Source organism: Panthera onca, chromosome B1 (assembly GCF_046562875.1).
Source record: "Panthera onca isolate mPanOnc1 chromosome B1, mPanOnc1 haplotype 2, whole genome shotgun sequence".
Classification (NCBI taxonomy): Eukaryota; Metazoa; Chordata; class Mammalia; order Carnivora; family Felidae; genus Panthera; species Panthera onca.
In genome coordinates this window covers 4,504,591-4,526,791 of record NC_138342.1, presented here as the reverse complement: position 1 = coordinate 4,526,791, position 22,201 = coordinate 4,504,591, and the positions used below count along the sequence as shown (strand labels likewise).

The 22,201-nt window shown below is 51.2% G+C and overlaps 1 protein-coding gene and 1 long non-coding RNA gene across 11 annotated transcripts in view; one reads left to right on the top strand and one right to left on the bottom strand.

The window, feature by feature from the left end:
• Nucleotides 1-5,122: 5,122 nt before the first annotated feature.
• On the bottom strand, nucleotides 5,123-11,050 carry LOC145715435 (uncharacterized). Of its 2 annotated transcripts, none has more exons than XR_014137568.1 (3): nucleotides 10,171-11,050; nucleotides 8,819-9,157; nucleotides 5,123-7,029 (listed from the first exon to the last, which is right to left on the bottom strand). It is a non-coding gene; the product is annotated as an uncharacterized LOC145715435 (long non-coding RNA). The 2 variants fall into 2 exon arrangements; XR_014137567.1 differs by having other exon boundaries at nucleotides 8,819-8,964; nucleotides 10,171-11,044.
• A 154-nt stretch (nucleotides 11,051-11,204) lies between these two features.
• The window catches only part of KIAA0232 (KIAA0232 ortholog), an 86,384-nt gene continuing 75,387 nt past the window's right edge, over nucleotides 11,205-22,201 (top strand). For 2 of the 9 annotated variants that reach the window (XM_078446292.2, XM_078446291.2), the window contains exon 1: nucleotides 11,205-11,400. The gene's annotated coding sequence lies outside the window, so the exon portion shown is untranslated. Of the gene's footprint in view, nucleotides 11,401-11,962; nucleotides 12,204-22,201 lie in introns of those variants that run through there. The other 7 variants (XR_013555346.2, XM_078446297.2, XM_078446290.2 and 4 more) reach the window with 5 other exon arrangements.

The following is a 22,201-nucleotide window of genomic DNA, read 5'->3' as shown; positions in this document are numbered from 1 at the left end:
TGGAGTTCATAGTTAGAGCAGGCAGAGGGCCAGAGACAAATAAATATGCAGAGAAGCATGCGATGCCTAGTGCTAGGAAGAAAAACCCAGGTAACACAGGGCGAAGGGGAAAGGCTGTGAGATTTTATGACCGTGGACGATGATTAGGGACATAATCTAGTGGATTGAATGGTGGACACAAGAGGTATGTCCACAGAACCTCTGAATGTGGCTATATTTGGAAAAGAGGTCTTTGCAGATGTCATTAAGTGACAGAGCTGGAGATGAGCTCATTCTAGATTTGTCCAGGGAGGCCCTAAATCTGATGACCAGTGTCCTTATAAGGAGAAGACAGACACACGGAGAAGGCGATGTGAAGGCCCCAGTGGCCATGGAGGCAGAGATTGGACTGATGTGGCCACAAGCCAAGGAATGTCTGGAACCATCAGAAGCTGGAAGAGACCAAGGATTCTCCCTTAGAGTCTTTGGAGGCAATGTGGTTCTGCTGCTGCCTTGATTTCAGACCTCTGGAATCCTAAGAGAATAAGTTTCTTTTGTTCTAAGCCACCCAGTTGGTGCTACTTTGTTACAGCAGCCCCAGGAACAGTTTCCCCCAGGAAACTAATACTCATAACTTCTGACCCACCTTGAACTCAGCGTGGAAGTAACCCACACAGGTTTGCAGGGGAAGAGCATTACAGATGGAGGCAAATCAAGTGCAAAGGCCCTGAGGCCGACTGGGCAGACTTGGGGAAGGGCATAAACCAATGTGGCTGCTGCAGGTGGCACTGGGGTTTATGAGAGCGGGTCAGAAGGAGCCTGATGGGAGGGCCTTTGTGGCAAAAGGACTGCCCTTTACTAGAGGGTTTAGGGTAGGAGAATGACATGATCTGATGTGGTCCATAATCAGACCATGCTGGCTGCTGAGATGAGAACAGACTGAAAAGGTGGAGGGTGGAAGCCCACTTTACATGCCCCCCAAGATCAAACCTGATTCCGAAAGCACTGTCAGGCTCATATGCTTTACTGAAGGTTTGGTGGGAAACCAGAAGGGGAAGTCTCAAAGCACACGCCCAGCAAATGCCGTCCTCCCTTCCTCTTTAAACATCTCAGCTCCTTCTTCTTTTTTTTTCTTTCTAATTTGCATCCAAAATACTTTTTTTTTTTAATCTTTAAACGTTTATTTATTTTTGAGAGAGTGAGAGAGACAAAGTGTGAGCAGGAGATGGGGACACAGAATCAGAAGCAGGCTCCAGGCTCCGAGCTGTCGGCACAGAGCCTGATGCAGGGCTCGAACCCACGAACCGTGAGATCATAACCCGAGCCAAAGTCGGATGCCTAATGACTGAGCCACCCAGGTGCCCCTGCATCTAAAATCCTTTTAATAACAAGCCAGGATCTGGGGCTAGTTTCTGTAGCTGGCTGGGTGGCCTCTGGTGAGCTCAAACTTCCAGCCCTTTGATCTCCTGTGGGATTTGGTGTGGACTTCTCTGAGGTCCCCGACAAAATGCCTGTGTACTTCTCAGCCCTTGCACGGACCAGAGAGCAAGATGGTGCCACAGCCCTTTGGTGGGGGGTTGTCCAGGGGCAACTGGTCAAAGGCCAGAACCTTGCCCCCGGCTTTGAGGATGCGGCTTGGGGACGACTGCCCGCACCTTCAGTTCGGGTACCTTTTGGGCACTCACCTCGTCGGTTACAGTCCCTACAACCATAGCTGTTTTCTCCTCGGCCAGGAAGCTTCATCCTCCTGATCATCTGGGAAAGGGACAGAGGCCACCGCTGGCGGGACTCACGAACACCCTCTTCGACACAACGTGGCTAAACATGGAGCCGGTTCGTCTGGCCAGAAGCCTGTACAGCTTGACCAGCAGTCTCAGGTAAATGTCCTGGCTCTTGGGCTCTGTGCGTCTAACCATCTGGTCCTGTTCGTGGCTGGTGTCGGCTCCCATGATGGCGCCTCCGGCTCAGCCAGGTCTGGAAAGATCTCTCAGCTCCTTTCCGAATGCATTACCCCTAGATGCCACCAATTCTCTCTCCAGGCAAAGTCTGTGATAACCAAACAAAGCCTCTGCCAGCCCCGGGGCAATGATACCAGCCTTCCTGATCGTCATCATCAACATTAACTCCTGTGGTCCAGATTTTGGGCCAGGGAGCAAGCCTGTTACAGAGATCATCGGTCTCCCTCTAGACCCACAACAACTTAGGTGTTGGACACTCTTGTCTTCATAAGTACTTCATGGGTAAGAAAGTTAAGGCTCAGAGCAGGGAACAGACTTTGCCCAAGGCCGGGCATCTGACCAGTGGAGGAGTTGGTCCTCTGGGCTCGGAGTTCAGATAGATAAACACGACCTGGGTTGGCCTGAGGTGGTGAAGCACTTCGTATGCATTGTCACCAGCCTGACCTAGTAAAGGCATCCACATGCTACCCTTTTTTACTGGGTCTGCACAGTGTCCTTGGGGGGAGAGCAAGGACAGCCAGGAGACTCAACGATGACCTATGTGCTATCAGGAATTTCCAGGCCCCTGGGGTCTCCAACTGTTATCACCACCCTCCCTGCCTCCTCCACGCACGCAAGTGGGGGAGGGGCAGAGACAGAGGTTGAGAGAGACAGAGGGAATCTGCTGTCAGCGCAGAGCCTGACGCGGGCCTCGAACCCACGAACTGTGAGATCGTGACCTGAGCCGAAGTCAAGAGCAGGACGCTTAACCCACTGAGCCCCCCAGGCGCCCCCAGTAAATGCACTCTTTCGCCACCCTTCGATCCTGTTCAGACTTGCAGGGTTGGAAGGATCCTTGGATATCATCCTGTCCAGACCACAGCAGGTGCTTCAGTATCTCCTCCAGGATCTCAGCCAAAGGATCAGGCTGTGTACGAATACTCCACCTGCGAGGTGCTCGCCATTCCTCAGAAGGGCTGTCCCATCTTGGGGCACCTCTGGCTGCTTGAAGTGGAAAGGGCACTAGACGAGGAGAGACGACCTTGGACGAGTCACTTCCTCTCTGAGCCTCAGCGTCCTCACCTGTGGGGTGGGTGACGCGGACATACAACACAGGTGAAAATTCTTAGCGCAGCACCTGCGCGTACGAGGTGCTCCCTAAGAGCATTTGCCGCTAACGGTACGAATACGTAGGGCCTTCCTGGAAGGCAAATGCAGGTGAAGCAAGAGTTCCAAAGGCTCATGCCGTGTGCAAGGTGTGCATTATTAATACTCTTTCGCAGGTGAGGAAACAGCCTCAGCGGCCACCCAAAGTCAGACAGCTTCAGCCCGAGTGTGGCTCCTGACTCTCTGTGAACTTGCAACTTCACGTGAGCCTGAGATGTAGTCAGAAGTCAAGGGCAGCGGGTCACCAAAGGGCTTGCCCCCTTTCCCTCGTCAGAGGTTCTGAGGGTGCACACAGCACCGATAGCTTTGCAAGGGAGGAGGCAGGAGCCCCAAGAAGGGTCACAACTCGCCCGGGGTCACCCAGCGAGCCACGCTCAGAACCCCAACTCCTCCCGAGTCACTGCTCTGCTTCCCAGGCAGGCTACCTCGGGAACGGGGGACATTTTCCGGCTTCGGATTTGACCTGGCACTCACGAGTCCTGAGGCTCCGAATACCCCCAAAGCCAAGACTTAGTCTTCCCTGCCATAGCTTACAAGCTCTGGCTTTGATCCAGACACACACACACACACCCCACCTCTCCAAAGTCCTCTGCAATCCTCTAGCCGTGCCGACGCTGCTTTCGGTTTCTGAATGCACTAGGACCTTTCCTGCCTCCAGACCTTTGTATGTGTTATTCCTCTGCCCGGAACACACCCCCTCCCCTCCCCTCCTGACCACGAAGAACCCAGTTCTTCCCGTTCTCTAAGACTCAATCTGAAAAGCACTTCCTGGGAGAAGCCCTTCGCTGACTAAGCTAAAGTAGCTACAGCTGAGTCCATTCCTCCCATTTGCTGCCTCTTGCAACATTTATCACAGTTAGTAATGACACATGTAAACGTTTTATAGTTTCCCCCTCCTTAGATTGTAGGCTCCGTGGAGCCAGGCTGACTTTATTTACCCTTGCCTCCCAAGAGTCCAGCACAGCACAGGTCAGATTGAGCTCAGCAAGTGTTTGCTGAATGGATGGATGGAAGGAAGGAAGGGAGGGGAGAGACCTGGAAGGCTTGGGTCCTTGGGCTTGGCACAGCCAGCTCAGCTGTGGACTTGGGAGAATCACTTCAGTTCTCCGAGGCTGTGGGAATGCAAGCTGGTGCAGCTCCTCTGGAAAACAGTATGGAGGTTCCTCAAAAAAGTAAAAATAGAACTACCCTACGACCCAGCAATTGCCCTACTAGGCATTTATCCACGGGATACAGGTGTGCTGTTTCGAAGGGACACATGCACCCCCGTGTTTATAGCAGCACTATCAACAATAGCCAAAGTATGGGAAGAGCCCAAATGTCTGTCAATGGATGAATGGATAAAGAAAACATGGTACATATATACAATGGAGTATTACTCGGTGATCAAAAAGAATGAAATCTTGCCATTTGCAACTACATGGATGGAACTGGAGGGCATTATGCTAGTGAAATTAGTCAGAGAAAGACAAAAATCATATGACATCACTCATGAGGACTTTAAGAGACAAAACAGATGAACATAAGGGAAGGGAAGCAAAAATAATATAAAAACAGGGAGGGGGACAAAACAAAAGAGATTCATAAATATGGAGAACAAACAGAGGGTTGCTGGAGGGGTTGTGGGAGAGGGGATGGGCTAAATGGGGAAGGGGCACTAAGGAATCTACTCCTGAAATCACTGTTGCACTATATGCTAATTCGGATTTAAAAATTTTTTTTAAATAAATAAAAATAAAATTAAAAATAAATTCTCTGAGGCTGTTTCCCAGAAAGTAAGACGATAACAATAATAGTCCCTCCCAAGAAGAGATAAAGGTTAAGTGAGATAGTGTATAAGATGCAAGGCCAAGGACAGAGTAGGTGTTGTGGGTTATACAGTGTCCCATCCGCCCCCCCCCCCCCCCCAGCAAAAACATGTTGAACTCCTAACCCCCAGCCCCTTGGTGAACTTGTTTGTAAATAGAGTCTTTGCAGATGTAATTAGCTGGGATGAGGTCATCCTAGAACGGGGGGGGGGGGGGGGGGGGGGGGGGGGGGGCCTAATCCAGTAGGACCAGGGCCTTATAAGATGTCGGTGTCTGATTCACCCCGGTACCCGACATGCAGCACAGAGCAAGCCCATGAGTGCTTGTGAAGTGTGCTAGAACACATCAGTGACTGTGTAAGAGCCCTGTGCCCTCAGTGGTTGGACGAAAAGGTCCATTTCCTGTTGTCCTTGGCTGGCTGGGATCTGCTTCACGCTGTGCTCTGGGAAGAAAGGTGCAAGGAACTTGTCCAGGCTAAGACACGGGGGTAAATGGAGAGGATCTGGTCCACCCCCAGGTTTCCCATGCTTCTCTGCACGGCATTCCTTCCCATGCCTTCTCCTCTTGGTATGACAGCCGGGGAGCCTCCTTTGATGGAGAAAAGGGAGGAACGACCTTCCAGATCACCTGCTCCAGGCCTTTAAATATCAGCTGGGTGGGACACCCTCTCCTACAAAAGGCCAGGCTGCTGACAAGCCACCGGTAGGCTATGCTCATAGCTTAAAATGTTGATTAAAAATCACTTCCAAGCCCTTTACGTGCCAATCGCCCAGACGCAGGGTCCTCTTGGGGATGGAAAAGCAAACCTGGGCAGAGGAAGCCTCCTGAATTGCTCTGTGTTGTCACTGATGGCAAGCCATCGGGGCTGAGGCCGGGAGATTGGGAGGGAGGTGTGGTCAATGTCTAGCCTTTGGGCTCCTGTAGAGAGACTTTGGCCTCACTTCTTACTTGGACTGGTAGGTGGGGGGGGTTCCCTAAAGATCAGAATGGGCTTCGTATCCTGGGCGGCTGAATCAAGAGATGAGTGTTTGCTACCCGAGGGATCTCTGGTTGTTTCTGTTTTCAAGACATGGAGACCAGCTCAGAGAGAGGAAGTAACTTGTTCAAGGTTGCATAGCTGTCAAGTGGTGGTGCCAGACTCATAGCCAGCCCGACCGCACGTTCATTTCTGAAGCAGACTCAGCAGAGCAGTGCACGAGGGCTCTAGCTCAGCACAAGGGGCAGAGGGCAATGCCATAAATGGAGAAGGGCGCGGGGGCACGGACTGTGTGTGGAAGGCACAGATCAGGGCACAAGGTCAGCTGTGGACATGCTGGGGTGCAGGCCTCACCGGCAGGGTGGACAAGTGTGGGAGGCAGGTCTGGGACCTCGGAAAAGGGTCAGGGTCCGTCTCCATGTGAGTTCAGGCTGCAGGGTGGAGGAAGGCACCCAGGAGCATGCAGAGTGACAGCGGGTGGGGGGGAGGGGGTAGAGGAAGAGGGAATCAGAGAAGAGTTCAAGTGCAAAGGGCTGGCATTTGTTGCATATTTGCTGTGTGCCCAGCACTGTTCTGACCCCCTCAGTGGATTCGCTTACACACAGCTCTCTGAGGTAGATCCTACTATATTATGCCCATTTTACAGATGAGGAAACTGAGAGGCAAAATAGCTTATCTGTGTTGGCAAGCTAGTAAGTGGTAAAGCCCAGGTTCAACCCATCCGTCCAGCCTGTGTGCTTGGCCAGCATGCCACCCAACCTCTAGATTAGATGGTCGCTGGTGACTCTGTCGCGTTTTCTCCAAACTGGGGGGGGGAGGGGGCAGGAGTGAGGATAAAGCCATCGGTCCTTGGAATGAGTTTGAAAAAAGGGTAACGAGACTTGACATTTACGTGTGTATAGAGTCTACAGAGAACATCATATGTCTGACTTTGTTCAGCCCTTAATATAACTGACAGATGAGCAGGACAAGGCCATTGTCTCTCCATCGTTTCGGGTACGGGGAAATGGAAGCCCTATGGAGGTCAGCGGGCTCCTCAAGGTCATAGTGTGAGGCTGTGTCAGAGGCTTGACCTCAACTCTTCAGATGCTGGAGTAGCATTTACCACTCCTGAAGGGGATGCAGGGCCGCTGAGAGGAGAGGTGTCAGGAGGGGCTGTAGGCTTGGGGAGACGAATGGAAAAAGTCAAGAAGGAGGGGTTCATTCACTGCCTTGACTGACAGCATCTGAGTGGAGAAGACCAGTCAGAATCCTAAATGAGGGTGTTGGGCCCGTGGGGAGGCAAGGGGGAGCTTCTCAGCTTGGGGTTCTCATCTGGGCATCATTCGTTGAGTCACTCAAAGCTGACTCAGGATGGACTTTAATGGAAACGTGCGGCATAGTAGCAAGAGCAGGGCTACAATCAAATGCTGGTGCTTGCCACTTAGTAGCCGTGTGGCCCAGGGGCAAGCCCCCTAACCTGCCACTTAGTAGCCACGTGGCCCAGGGGCAAGCCCCCTAACCTGCCACTTAGTAGCCGTGTGGCCCAGGGGCAAGCCCCCTAACCTGCCACTTAGTAGCCACGTGGCCCAGGGGCAAGCCCCCCAACCTGCCACTTAGTAGCCACGTGGCCCAGGGGCAAGCCCCCCAACCTGCCACTTAGTAGCCACGTGGCCCAGGGGCAAGCCCCCCAACCTGCCACTTAGTAGCCACGTGGTCCAGGAGCAAGCCCCCTAACCTGCCACTTAGTAGCCACGTGGCCCAGGGGCAAGCCCCCTAACCTGCCACTTAGTAGCCACGTGGCCCAGGGGCAAGCCCCCTAACCTGCCACCTAGTAGCAGTGTGGCCCCCGGGGGCAAGCCACTAACCTGTTTGGGGGTCCTCCACATCTCCAACTGCAAATGGGAATCCTCCCCCAGCTGACCACTGTCAGGGGTTGGGACAATGTGAGTACAGCACCTGGCGTGCAGCTGGGCTCAATAACGGAGCAGATATTGTCAGTGTGGGGGACACCTGAAATTTGTACGTACTTATTGATTATTTATTTATTTATTTTCATTTATTTTTGAGAGAGAGAGAAAGAGAATGAATGAGTGGGGGAGAGAGAGGGGGACATAAGATCCAAAATGGGGTCTGCACTGAGAGCAGTAAGCCCGATGCAAGGCTCCAACCCATGGACTGCGAGATCATGACCTTAGCCGACCAAAGTCAGACGACCGACAGACTGAGCCACCCAGGTGCCCCCAGAGATTTCCTGCATACCTCCCGCACCCACCCCCCACTCCCCACATGGCCTCTCCCTTTTACCAAAGTCAGCTTCATTGAAATTTTGTTTCCAACCTTCAGAGGAAAAAAACCAAAACGGGCGGATACTTTTGAAATCTTCCTGCCTAAATCCACTGTTGTGCAGAAGGGGAAACTGAGCCCCAGAAAGGGAGATTACATACATACCCCAGGTCAGAGAGCCAAGGAGGCCCAGCTCCTGCTTTCTGCCAGTGGGCACGCACGTGCTGTGCGGCATCACAAAGCATTCCGGACTCAGGGGTGTGGTCACAAAACCACTGCCCCAGCTGGCATGGGCCTGAATCCTTGCTGGCATCCAGGACATCCAGGTCAGAGGGCACTAGGAATGGTCCTGTTCCCGCTCTCACTGCCACCCCCTCATGGAGGGGTCAAAGAGCGGCAGCCCGGGGTCCTGGGGCTGGAGACGAGAAATGAATGACTGCCGACTTATGCTGAGAAAATCCCGAGGTGGGGCTCCTGCACATCCATACTAATTGTGCCTTAACACCAGAGTCCTCCGGCCTCTTTTCCTTCCCTGCGGACCACAGCCCTCAAGAGCCAAGAAACTACTGTTATTCTGGTTTGAACTCAGCTGATCATTTCTCAGAAGCCTTAAGAAAGGTCTCAGGCAGGGTGGCATAGTAGAGAGTGCAGGGTTCCTGTTGGAAACGCTGTTCCCAATTGCTCACCTGAGTGAGCAGGGTTGTCTTCTCTCCGTATGTCCTCTTGGACTACGGTACAGATGGCCATTCGGTCATTTGCCCACAAACCGGCAGGTCTCACGATGGGTCGGTGAACGCTGCGGACAAGATGACGTCTCTCCTGGGATGCAGGTCTTGGGGTTGGGGGTGGGGGGAAGGCTGAGTTTAACGACTAAACAAACATACAATCAAGATGATTTCATACACTAATAAGAACTATGAAGAAAAAACAAAAACAGGGCGGTTGCATCACGACCGGGAAAGCAGATCACTCTACGCTGGGGATCGGGGAAGGTGTCTCTGAACAGAGGACATTGTAGCTGAGCCCTGAAACAAGAAGGAGCCAGCTATGCAAAGATATGGGGGAGAGATGATTCAGGAAGTGCAAAGTCCCTGAGGTTGGAGTCAGCCCAACCTTCTAGGACTTTTCTCAAAGCAAAACCATCTGAGGCACAGGGAGCTATTTTGTCAAGGAAACAAAGTAACGGAGACACTTTCATTCTCTAATCTAGAATCTTCCCCTACCATCTCTAAATCCTACTAATCCTAGTTAATTCCTGCTCAGTTTAAATACTTCTGCCCTCTAAGAAGCCTTCTGATTTCACTACTTTATGGTTTAGAAAACCTGGTCTGTGGCAAAATGAGAAAAATAAGGTCAGTAAACTCTGCGTGTGTTTGTGTGTATAGCTATAACATTGCCAACCGAGTTTCCTTTCTTCTGAGAATACCCGAGATACATTGTTACTATTTTTATTTTTTGCCGTTCATAAATTCTTTCCCAAAATGAGTGTAGACGACAGCAACGTTACCAATGTGGCAAAAATTCAAAGTTGATCACTCTGCAAATCCCTCCCATTTGGAGGGAGCTCTCTCTGGTCTGGGAAATCCCAGGTTTGGGGGTACCTGGCAGCTCGGCTCCTTTACTTGGCTCTCCCTTGCTCCAGACCACCCTGGCTTTTCCACACCCTTCCTGCTTCTCCCTCCCTTTTTTAGGCTGAGCTCCAAGAAGGCCGGGCCACCCCAGCCTGGCCTGGAGCCAAACCCAGCACAGGTGCTCAGAAGATGCTGATTGAATGAATGCACTGTGATTTGTGATTGAGGCACACTCAACCGCGATGAACCTCTGAACCTCGCAAAACAAAATTGTGAGCAAGCTGACGCAAAGGAGCCGTGCAAGGGAAGACCCCAGCGCTCAGAGCCCGGAGTCCGGATTCCAATCCTGCCTCCTCTGAGAGGCAGCGTGGTACGCGGAGGTCAGAAGCGTCCCCCTCCCCCTCTCCCCAACCCACTAGCATCAAGGCTTAAGAAAAATCACTTTCTCTGAGCCTCAGCTTCCTCACCTGTGGTATGGGGATGACAACATCCAGGATTCTTCCGAAGAGTGAAAGAAATGTTTGCAGAAAACCACTTTGTAGGTAGTATGTAAATGAGAGTTCTCCATAGCCATCCCTCCAGCAGCCGGCGCACTGCCCAGCTGGCCCCTTCCCAGGTTCTGCTTCCGCTTCTGCCATGAGCCTGTGAGCTGGTTGCCTTGCAAGTTCTGAACAGAAGAGCTCGGCGCCTGGCGGCCCGGTAGGTGCTCAATAAATCAATCAATGAACAATGACCCCAGGCAGGTCACTCCCTCCTCCGGACGGGTTTCCTCTTGGTAAATTGGTGATCTCCCGGGCTCCACCCTCCTATCATACTTGAGTATTCGCTTTTTAAGGACAGGACTGGGAATCACATTTAAGTCAGGTGGGTGGGTGTGAAGAGACTTTGATTAAAAGGTTAGTGCTCATTTTTGGTTCCTACTTTCGAATGTTCCAGAATTTATTTTTGCCTACTTAATAAAAAGAGCCGTGTCACATTTCTTTAGCTTGTCTTCTGGGTTTCTTTAAAAAAAAAAAAAAAAAAAAAAATTGAAGTCTTTATTTCAAACCGCCCACTCCAGCCATCCCAGGACGCGGTTAGGAGGGGGCGCAGACAGGTGGAGTTTGCACCCGGAAAGGCGGGGGCTGCCCGGGCCGCGGGTGGGGCGGCGCACCGCCAGCCGCACGGCCCCAGCCGGGTCTGGGGTCCGGGGTGGGGCGGCCGCGGCGGAGTTCAGGGGCTCCCGCCCAGAGCCGCCCCACGCGCCCCTCCGCAGGGGTGAGGGGGGGGGGGCGTCTCCCCCTCCGACGGCCCGCGCGCGGGGTGGGCTCCCGCCCGCAGCCCTCCGCCCTCCCGCGGCGCCCGGCGCCCACGCCCAGTCGCGGGGCTCGGCCGGGGCCCGGGCCGGCGGCCCGCCCACAGGGCCGGCCGGCGGGAGGGGCGGGGCCGGGCGGGGCGGGCCGGCGCTGATGTAATCCGGCGGCTGGGCGGAAGGATATGGAGCGCGCCCGGCTGGCGGGGCGCTGAGGCCAGTTGCCGGGTAACGGAGCGGAGCGGCCGCGGCGCGCCGCCTCCCGCCCTCCGCCGAGTGGCGCCGGAGCCGCCGCCGCTTTACGTAAGGCGCAGGCCAGGGCCGCCGGCGCTCGGCAGCCGCTCGGAGCCCTCGCCGCGAGAGGAGGCGCCCCCGCCGGCCGCCGCGCCGCCCGGCCGCTCGGCAGGTACTGCGGGCGGGCGGGGGGCCGGGGCGGGCGCGGGGGCCGCGGCGGCGGCGCCGGGGCCGGCCTGAGGGGGGCCGGGCTGCCCCGCCGGGCCGCGGGCTCCGCGAGAAGCCCGGCCGGGCCCCGGAGACCCCCCCCCCTCCCCCCCGCCCCGGCCCGCGCGGCCGCTCGCCGGGCCGGACGATGAGTCCGCACAATGGGCCGGTGCGGCCGCGCTGGGAGCGGCTCTCTGCGGGGCGGCGAGGCGGGGCGCGGGGCCCGAGGGCGGGCGGGCGGGCGGGCGGCGGCGGCGGGGCTCCCCTGCGGCCGGCGGGTGGGCGCTCGCCGCGCCGCCCTCGGCCCGCGCGTCCCCGCGCCCCTCCCCTCCCCTCCCCTCCAGCATTGTCCTTTGGGGGGCCCGGGCGGGGAGACCGCCGGCGGGGGAGGGGCCGCGCGGGGGCGGGGCGGGCGCTGACTGACGGGCGCGCGGGCCTGTGGCGCGGGGCGGGCGGGGCGCGGGGTCCGGCGGAGGTGACGGCCGCGGGAGGCAGCGGCGGGTCCCCGGGAGTCGCGGGCTCGGGCGGCCGCGGCGGCCTTGCCCAGCTCCCCGCGCCTGCCGGCTGGGGACACGGGGGTGCCGCGTGTGGAATGTCGCCTGCCGCCCGAGGTCTCTGCGTGCCGCGGGCGGCGCGCAGGTGACACGGCCTGCCGAGGTCCTGGAGCAGGTCCCCGATTCGTGGCAGGAGCCAGTTTGGATTTCTCTTTCGCCGCCCTCCGGTTCGGGGCCTGTGTGGGCAGGGTGCGGAGACTTAGCCTGGTGAAAGGTACAGCCGACTAGGCGGGGAAGAGACGTGCGGTTCCTTGGAATGGTTTGATTGTGGTTGCTGCTAATGATGACCTACCTGGGTTGGACACTCGCATTCATTGTCCCAAGTTTCTGAGAATGCGTTTTACATCTTTGGGCTTTAGCTTGTTAGAAGACAACAACAACAAAACGGTAGGAGAAGACTGATGAGGGGGTGCGGGGGGGGGGCATGCCGGTTTGATAATAGGTGATGTTGCTGCGGATGAAATCGTACAGCCAAATCCCCAAGCTAGATTTCTCCTGTGCAGCGCGAGACCCGTGCCAGGACACCTTGACCGCTTCCTAGACTGCGAACTTACAGGAGGGGGTGGGGGGAATCTACCACTGTGCGTCCTGAAGGTCAAATATTCTGTCCTCGGTTCTTTTGGATTGATCCATTCTTAAATGGGTCTCAGGATCGTTTTAGGCCTTGTGTGTGGGTCTGTGTGGTTTTTTTTTTTTTTTTTGGGTGACAAACCATTTTCCGGAATTGTGCCTTGGCATACCTTTAGGTAAGATCCTTGCAGTCATTACTTACTGTATACTAGAATCAATCGCTGTACTTACTAAATGATGCATTTTTAATTTTTCAAAAAGTATTTTCCTGCTTCAGTTTGGGCACATGCATTAGTTGTTTCGTTAGCCTGTTTACGGGTTTGGCCACTGGAACATCGAATGGAGAGGGGCATCCTACTTTTAAGTATTTAATTCCATAGGGAGTGGAATTAAAGGGTTTTGTTTTTTAAAGAAAAGCACAGGTCTTTAACATGGCATGAACATGAAGCAAGTCTGTAATTATTTTAAGGGTAATTAGCTTATTTGTTACACAAGTTGCAAACCCTTAAGAAAATTACATGGGTTTTTGGCGTTTCTCTAATGGTATTGTAGATCACTCTGCTTTTACAGTAGCACTTTTCGAAAGCAGTAGGAAGGATTCTTTTCGTTTTGCATAGTGTGCCTGGGTTTTCTTCCTGTTTTAGCAGCATTTGACTTGGGGCAGTTGATCGCCTCTTAGCTGGTTTTCCGGTCTGTAAAATGGAAGGAATGGCGATACCTGTCTCAGGGTGCTTCGGATCATCAGGGGAGGGGAGATGCGAAGTAATTGTGTCAACAGTCCTCTCCTTTTAAAACATTAATTAGATTACCGCTTAGTGCGTGAAACTGCAGATTCCTCTCTGGGCCGATGCTTTCTCTTTAGGCTCCGCCCCACCCCTTCCTGTGCACACGTTGCCTGCAGTCCTCTGTCCTAAACACAGATCTGATACTGCCAGTCTCTGGCTCAGAAAGTGGAGACTGCTTGTTGTTGGAGCCTAGACTCGGGACGCACCAGCATCACGTTCAAGGCCCCTGGGACTGGCCCTCGTTATCCCTGAACTTTACATGTCTTCTCGCCACAGTGTTCCACTGAATGGGACTATGCTTGGTTCTCTGAATGTGCCAAGCTGCTCCCTCCCTTATTTGCTTATATCCTTTTTCTCTAATTGGGATGCTCTGTCTCATTCCTGCCCCCTCTGGTTTTTAAAGGTCCATGCCCGATTTTATGTCCTCTGGGACCCTTTGGAAGTCCTGTCGACGTGAGTTTTTCGTTGCTGCCGTCATAATCCTCTATTTTTACTTTCATTATTACCTATGTCACATCGTACTGTATACGTTAAGCCCTGGTTGTGGTGACCATGCCATTATTTTATACCTCCCCCCGCCCCCCGCCCTTGCTGAGGGGCTTAAACCTTAAAGTGGCCAAATGTTTGCTAAATGAAGTCCCAGCCTGTCATCCTCCTCCTATATCATTGTTACAAAGTATTTTAATAAGCAGACATAAGAGTACCAACCATGACATTCAAAATGTAGTTGTACTACCTTGAAGATAGTTAATACTTGAAATCTTTCTTTTCAGTTACCAGGTGGTGTTTTTATACAAAGTACAAACAGCCGCCTTTCTCCTCTGTGTCCGAACTTTCAGGGTCCATGAGCCTGCCCTGCTCTCAAGTCCGTGCACCCCGTCTCTTGGGTAGAGGCAACCAGAACACAAGTTTTACAATATTTCTTCTGTCTGGAATAAAACCGCACTCGCAGCAGATTACACGCTTTTTCTTTAAAGCTTTTGTTTCTGTTTTGGAGATTTGTTCTACGTTAGAAAAGGTAGCTGGCTTTTTTGGGGGGCACTTGGATTTGCAAGATTCAGGTTGGTGTCTTGGCTCCTCTCTGTCCCCGTGTCACCGTGGGCAAGTCGGTGAAATCTCTCTTGGACTTCAGTGTCTTTGTTCTGTGAAATGAGAACAGTCGTGTCCGTGCTATTTTTTGCTCTGCAGTGTCACTTAAAGTGGCTGTACTTCGTGCTCTGCGCGTCCTTGCTCCCACCGAAGGTGACAAGGTGTCTGCACAGCGCATTTGCCCTCCTCGTTACCGGGGCTGGAAACTGAGCCTTCTGCTGCTTGACCAGGGTTTCAGCAGACCTTTCCCCACGTCTCCTCCTCGGCGGTTCCTGTGGCCTGTCCTTGCTGTCCTTGTGTAGGTGGCTGCTGTAGGCCTGCCGACTGGCCTCCTGTTCTCCTCTCTGGTCCTCCTGCGCTCTGTTGCAGAGTTGCTCAGAGTGGGAATCAAACCCTGCCGTGCCCCCCACCTGCCAAGTATGCACCGCGGGGGTTCTCAGCGTCCCCGTGTCCCCCCCCATCCTGGCACACCTGAGGCTTGTGGCCTCATTCTGTTCTGACGGTAGGCTTCCCCTACAGAGATCTTCACCTTGGAGACACTGCCACCGGTTGGGAATTAGTGAGAAAGAAATCACCGAGACCCATGCCACCTGGCCTCAATTCACTTGTAAGCTCTGTCTTGACTGCACAACTCTCGCCATCTTGTATCTTAGCCCTAGACCCTCCGCCACTAATGGAAGTGTGTGTCCAGTTCCTTGCGCCTTTTTCTTCCTGACAAAAGCCTTAGTACTGAAGGCTTGGCTTAAATGCTGCTCCTCTGTGAAAGAAGCTTCCGCTGACTTTCAGAATGAACTCCCGTCATTCTCCCCCACAGTGCTTGACTGATGCTGCCACTCAGTTATTTTTCCTTATGACATTCTAGTTTATTCTTTACATGGAGGTCTTTGCTGGATTATAAACTTCTCCAGGGAAGAGAGGGAAATCTTCTCCATCCCCTACTCCTTCTAGCGTGCGGTGTAATCTTTTACGTTGTACTTGCCCATTAAGTGGTTGACTGAGTTAGGTCACTCACTCTGCAGTCCCTGATTTCAGCAGAGGGGAGTAGGGCTGGAAGGCTTTCTGCCAGAGCTTGGTGAGTACACGTGACACAGAACAGGACCAGCACATAGTAAGTGCTCAGTTAGTAGCAGCTTTTAGCCATTATTTTGAGCAGGTGTAGACAACACTAGTGGTTGGGTAAGTTGGTAAATGGTATATGCTGGTTTACTGTAACAGTGTTTGCAGATTTGTTTCTGGGGCACCCACATTCTGGTGTGTGTAAAGACAGAAATCATTTGGCTTTTCCAACTGCAAGCCTGTTCTTTCGATAGTTTGGAAGTAAGCAGAAAAGTGAGTACTTGTTTGGAGAGGACTTTTGCACAAGCAGATTCATGACAGTTGTCCTAAATTACTCTGGAGAGCAGCAAACCTAACTGTGTGAGCTGGGTTTTTTTTGCATGTGGCTTAAGAAAGTCAGTGGAAAATGGGAATTGTTAAATTTCACACTACATGTTATTTTTCAGTAAAGCACATGTTTTCATTTTAATCTTCTATCTTGGTTTTTTTGTCTTTCTAAGTTTAAGGTTTATTTCGAGAGACAGAGATAGCATGAGTGGGGGAGGGGCATTGAGAGAGGGAGGGAGGGAGAGAGAGAATCCTCTGTGCTCTGGCAGCACAGAGTCTGATGCAGGACTTGAACCCACAAAGCTGTGAGATCGTGACCTGAGCTAAAACCAAGAGTTGAACACTTAACTGACTGAGCCACCCAGGTGCCCCTAATCTTATATCTTGTAATTATTAAGTGACAGAATGTCTCTATTTAACGTTTAGAGTGACTGTTGAAAGTCTGAATTTGACACTATCTCCAAAGCTTTCTCAGTCACTAGGCTTTCCCATAACTCTCTGTCTCTTCCTTTGGTCAGCAGTCCTAACCCCTGGCTGGAGGGGGAGAAACTAGGTGAGGAAAACCAGCTATAATTTTGAAACTTTTAATTAATTAAGTATATAGTTATTGTTTTTATTCTATTTTTTAGTGTTTACTTTTGAGAGAGAGAGTGAGCAGGGCAGATGCAGAGGGGGGGGGGGGGGGGGACAGAGGATCCAAAGCGGGCTTCATGCTGGCAGCAGAGAGAGTGATGTGGGGCTCGAACTCACAAACTGTGAGATCGTGACCTGAGCTGAAGTTGGGTGCTCAACTGACTGAGCCACCCAGGCGCCCCAGTCACTGCTTTTAAATATATGTGTATTATTGATGGAAAGATGTATCTAGAAACTTTAAAAAGTAATATCTGTTGGTCCTCATGTAATATGGAATTTCCTGTTTCCAGCAACTTAGGAGTATGTATTGCTATTTAATTTACGTTGACTGTGTTTATGATTATGAAGTTTTTTTAAAAGAAATCATTGAAAATCTATATATTCCTAATAAACCTTTCTTAAAACCTGCCCCAAAGAATTGAGGGGATGGCAGGGCTATCCCAGCGGATGAACTAGTACCTGTATTAGAAATAAAGGCAATAGTTCATTAATTACAGTATGCTTGAGAACATGCTGCTTTGTGTGTGCGTGTTTCTAGCTAGAGTGGTAAAGAAATGGGAGTGCTGTGAATACAGGCGCTGTGCGTGTGTGTGTGTGTGCGCGCGCGCGCGCGCGCGCTTGCGCTCCTCTCGTGACTGACACCGCCTGTAGTCTTCCTGGTGCCTGGCACAGGGGACTGGTCGCTCAGTACATGCTGACATGAGTGCACCACCTCTGGAGAAAAGAATTGCGGAGATAAGGAAGCACAAAGAAATGTGGCAGCGCGTTTTCGCGTTTTCGCGGGTCCTTTTGGCCCTGTGGCTGTTAGCTCAGTACTGCGGGAGGTGGCAAGTGCGGGGGGCGGGGCTTATTTTCCCTTTCAGGCAGGAGTTGGTTTCTAGCTCAATTACATTTTCCGGAGTACCTTTGGGATCTTAATAGCCAGTACGGAACTATTTCAAAATCGTTTGCCCAGTTTGGGGATTTATTCAAGCCCTTTATTTGGTTTTCTTTATTCAGTTACAAGCTTTCTCTCGTGTCTGATTAACATTTTGCTTCTTAGCATCTTCTCTGAAGATTGTAATCGAGAGAAGGTTTGAAATGGAAGAGACGCTTTTTAAATTCTTTTTTTTTGGTTGCTGTTATTTGCCACTGCTTTCTTTGGTACCACCATAGATAATTGAGTACTGGTGGTATTTTTGTTAATTTTTTTTTTTTTTTTTTTTTTTGCTAGTACCATCAAAGAAGTTTTCTTGTTTTTGTAAACTTAAAAGCTTTATTTAATACAATTAAGGTATATTTTGTATGATTCATTAAAACATTGTTCCAAATATTAGTAACTGTTGTAAAACTTGTTTAGATTTTTCCAAGTACATGTTAAGTGGGGCGCCTGGGTAGCTCAGTCTGTTAAGCCTCTGACTTCAGCTCAGGTCATGATCTCTTGGTTCATGAATTTGAACGGACGCGGGGTCTGTGCTGACAGCTCAGAGCCTGGAGCCTGCTTCTGTGTCTGTCTCTCTTTCTCTCTCTCCTTCCATCGCTTGTGTTCTCAGTCTGTCTCAGAAATAAATAAAACTTAAAAAAAGTACATTAAGAAATCTAAAAAAGCATCAAGTTATAAGATGACAAATAAGTCTCCTCTTTGGCTCTCCTTCCCCTCCTGTATTCATCCTGTACTTAAAGAACCACTGATTAAGTTTCTTGAATGTCACAGGAAAAAAATATGCTTTTTTTTTCTTTTTTCTTTTTTTTTTTTGCATTCTAGTACTTCTAAAAAACGGAGTCCCTGTAGAGTGTTCTGTGTTTAAGCAAACTCTGAACTTTGTATCTTGGAGTGCATCTTGGAGCGCTTTCCATGCCAGCACATACAGATCTCTGTGTACAGACCTACTTCACTGTGTTTTGTGGTTTGTTTTTTTTTTTTTTAATGTGCCTAATAGTCCATTGTATGAATGTGCCAGAATTTAACTCTTTGATGGGATGGGCTTCCATACAGCGCTGCTGTGAACATTCCTAACATGTGTCTTGGTGAACTTTTGTGAATAACCTTCTTACTGTAACGCAGCCTAAAAAAAAAAAAAAAAGACCAGAAAGTTTCTAACTTCTCTGAATTATCATTGATCATGTTAAAATTTTTTTGGTGGGTATATTTTAATAACTTCAGACATCAGCCTGGATATTTTCTTCTTATATCATGGGTAGCCCTGTGATCTAATTTTGTGCTACTAAGGAAGACAAATTCTTTGTATCGCACATTGAGTATTTGGTTAAAAATTACACAGAAATTAGTCAGAGAAAGGTAAATATGTACGACTTCACTCATCTGAGGAATTTAAGATACAAAACAGATGAACATAAGGGAAGGGAAGCAAAAGTAATATAAAAACAGGGAGGGGGACAAAACATAAGAGACTCTTAATACAGAGAACAAACAGCGTTGCTGGAGGGGTTGCGGGTGGGGGGATGGGCCGAACGGGTAAGGGGCATTTAGGAAGACACTTGTTGGGATGAGCACTGGGTGTTATACATAGGGGATGAATCCCTGGATTCTACCCCTGATATCATTATTGCACTATATGCTGCCTAACTTGACTGTAAATTAAAAAAGAAAATTATAAAGCTTCAGGGTCAGCTTCATGAGTCAGCAACCTGTACAGACAGTCCTCAGTTGGTTTAGTGCTCTGCTGGCACAGTCTTGATACTCTTAATAATTTTGATCAAAGGGCCTACGTTTTCACTTTGCACTGGACCCTACCAGTTATGTAGCCTGTCCAGTAAAGACTTTCTTTTTAAGATTTTTTTTTAAGTTAATTTATTGAGAGAGAGAAAGAAAGAGAATGAATGAATCTGAAGTAGATGCGGGGCTCACACTGCCGAACTGTGAGATCATGACTTGGGCTGAAATCAAGAGTTGGGTGCTTAACTGGCCAAGCCACCCAGGTGCCCCCTGTAAAGACTTTTTAAAAGAAGCGTTTAAAGGGAAGTATCCCTCATCCTTACACCACCTAATCCTGCTCCCTGTGAGTAACCACCGTCAACAATTTAGTTTATCTGCTTGGAGACTTTTTGGACTGCATATGTAAGTGCATGTACGTCATTCTTGAGTTTTTTTAAAACTGCTAATAAGTGTGCAAAGTCAGTGTGTATTTTCTTGAAAAAACCTCATAATCTGGGGGAGCCTGGGTGGCTTAGTTGGTTAAGTGTCTGACTTCGGCTCAGGTCTTGATCTCACAGTTTGATCTTACGGTTTGTGGGTCCAAGCCCTGCATTGGGCTCTGTGCTGACAGCTCAGAGCCTGGAGCCTGCTTCGGATTCTGTGTCTCCCTCTCTCTCTCTGTCCCTCCCCCACTTGTGCACGTTCTCGCTCTCTCTCTCAAAAGTAAACAAACTGGGCGCCTGGGTGGCTCAGTCGGCTAAGTAGTCGTCTTCAGCTCAGGTCATGATCTCACAGTTAGTGAGTTCGAGCCCCGCGTCAGGCTCTGCGCTGATAGCTTGGAGCCTGGAGCCTGTTTCGGATTCTGTGTCTCCCTGTCTCTCTGTTCCTCCCCCCCGCTCGCACTTGGTCTCTTTATCAAAAATAAATAAAGATTAAAAAAAAATTAAATAAGCATTAAAAAAATTTTTGAAAGAGGAACGCCTGGGTGGCTCAGTCAGTTATGGTTCCTACTTCAGCTGAGGTCATGATCTCACAGTTTGTGAGTTTGCGTCCCAGGTCGGTGCTGTGTTGACAGCTTGGAGCCTGGAACCTGCTTCGGATTCTGTCTCCCCCCCCACCCCTCTCCCACTTGAGCTCTCTTTCAAAAATAAAATAAAAAAATAAATAAACCTCATAACCTAGAGTGCTACAAACTTAAACTTTAAAGGAGCTGCAAAACCAGCAGTAGGAAGGTGGTACTGAACTCCAGTTTTAGATTTTTGCATTGGGTTGTTTTTTTCTAAAAAGCATGCTTAAAGCTTTAGGGAAACAGCTTAAGTTTCAAGAGTGTTAAGATCTCTATCTCTGATGATATTTCATTTTCTAAAATCTAGTAAAATAAACCATAAGCCCACCACAGGCAAGTCAGGAATGAAAATAAAGTTTCATCATCAGTTAGGCTCAGTTGAACAAGGGATCACTAGTTGGTATATAGGCTTATTTGGGAGCTTTATTTAGTTACAAAGTAGTCAGATTTCTTGGAAGGGAAAGGAGTCTTAGGAATGGTTAGGGAGAGTGGGTGGGGAGGTGGGTGAGCCCTCGCCTGCTCAGCAGCTCCTGTGCCGCATGCCTGGTGTGAGGGGCCGCAGGGAACGGACTCCTGTGTCGTCCTCTGACCCTGGACGGGTGGTATCCTGTCCGTTTTGCACACGGTGCAGCTGTGGCCGGGAGGGCTTCTCTAAGGTTACAAATAATATATGGTGGAACCAGGGCCCAAAATTCTTTTTTTTTTTTAATGTTTATTTTTTACTGTTGGGGAGAGCGTGCACATGCGTGTGAGCGCGAGTGGGGGAGGCAGAGAATTGCAATCAGGGTCTGCGCCTCCGTTAGGGCAGAGACGCAGCAGGGGTGCGGAGGGACAGCCTTCTGACCTCTGTGCAGGTGAGACCCTGTGCAAGGCAGCAAGGGGAGGAGGGACTGGGTGGGGGCCGCCTCAGGCCAGGGCGGTTCTGAGAGAGCCTCGGTCAGGCTACTGGGGGGGCTGCCGCAGGCTGGGTGGCCTGGGTCTAGTACCCCTTCCTGGTCAGCAGTGCTGGGCGTGGGCCCGTTGTCGCTGGGTGCCTCTGAATGTGCGGCAGCAGCAGCAGGAGGCTGTGGGTCAGCTCGGCCCCCGGCAGCGGGTTCTCCTGCAGGGCCATCTGAGCGGGGCACCCCCATGGTCACCACACATGCAGCCCTGCTCTGTCCTGACAGTACGAGTAGGCAAATGGACATGAGTGGCAAGTGAAAATTCATGCTGAGAAGATCCAGGTCGGTCTGAGGACCTGGCCGGCGCGGCTCACGGCTGCTGCTTACTGCGTCGTTGGCTGTGTTTGTGTGCCTGGATTGCCTGATATCAGGCAAAGATTTCTTCCCTTACGCGTTACACTTTTCCCCCTGCAGTTCGTTCTCCCATTTCCAAAAACATAAGTGCACATTTCAGAGCAGCGTTTCTAACCTGATATCAGGCAAAGATTTCTTCCCTTACGCGTTACACTTTTCCCCCTGCAGTTCGTTCTCCCATTTCCAAAAACATAAGTGCACATTTCAGAGCAGCGTTTCTAACCTGCGTTTTTCCCCTAGCGGTGGCCCGGAGACTGAAACTGCCCCGAGTGGACTCTCTCGGGCCTTGCCGGGGCAGGCAGCAGAGGACCCGGGGAAGGATCGGGTAGCACCCTGCAGTCTGCCATTGGCTAAAGTGGGGTGAGCGCTGGTCTCGCTTTCCTTCCGGCCCAGGGTTCAGGTCTGTCAGCTTCTCAAAACGTCTCTAGGTCTTTGGGAATGGTGAACAGCAGTGGCCAAACCAAAAGCTTTGGTTAAGAAGGATACACTGAACGCAAAGTAGGAAGGCTTTGCTTTGATCCTTCAAAGTTGTATGACAGCAAGCCTGCAGGACGGGGGAGGAGCCAACGGTGGGATGGAAGCAGCACCAGCTTCCCCGCTGCACGTGCAGTGCGGCTCTGCTGTGGACCCGCCGTGGGACCCTGAATACGTTTAGGCGTCTTCCTCTGGAAAGTGCACAGGTTTGGTTTCGCGTGGTGTTTTTTCCTGCTGTGAAAGCATGTCTGGCACAGAGCAGGAGTTCACATGGTTTTTGAA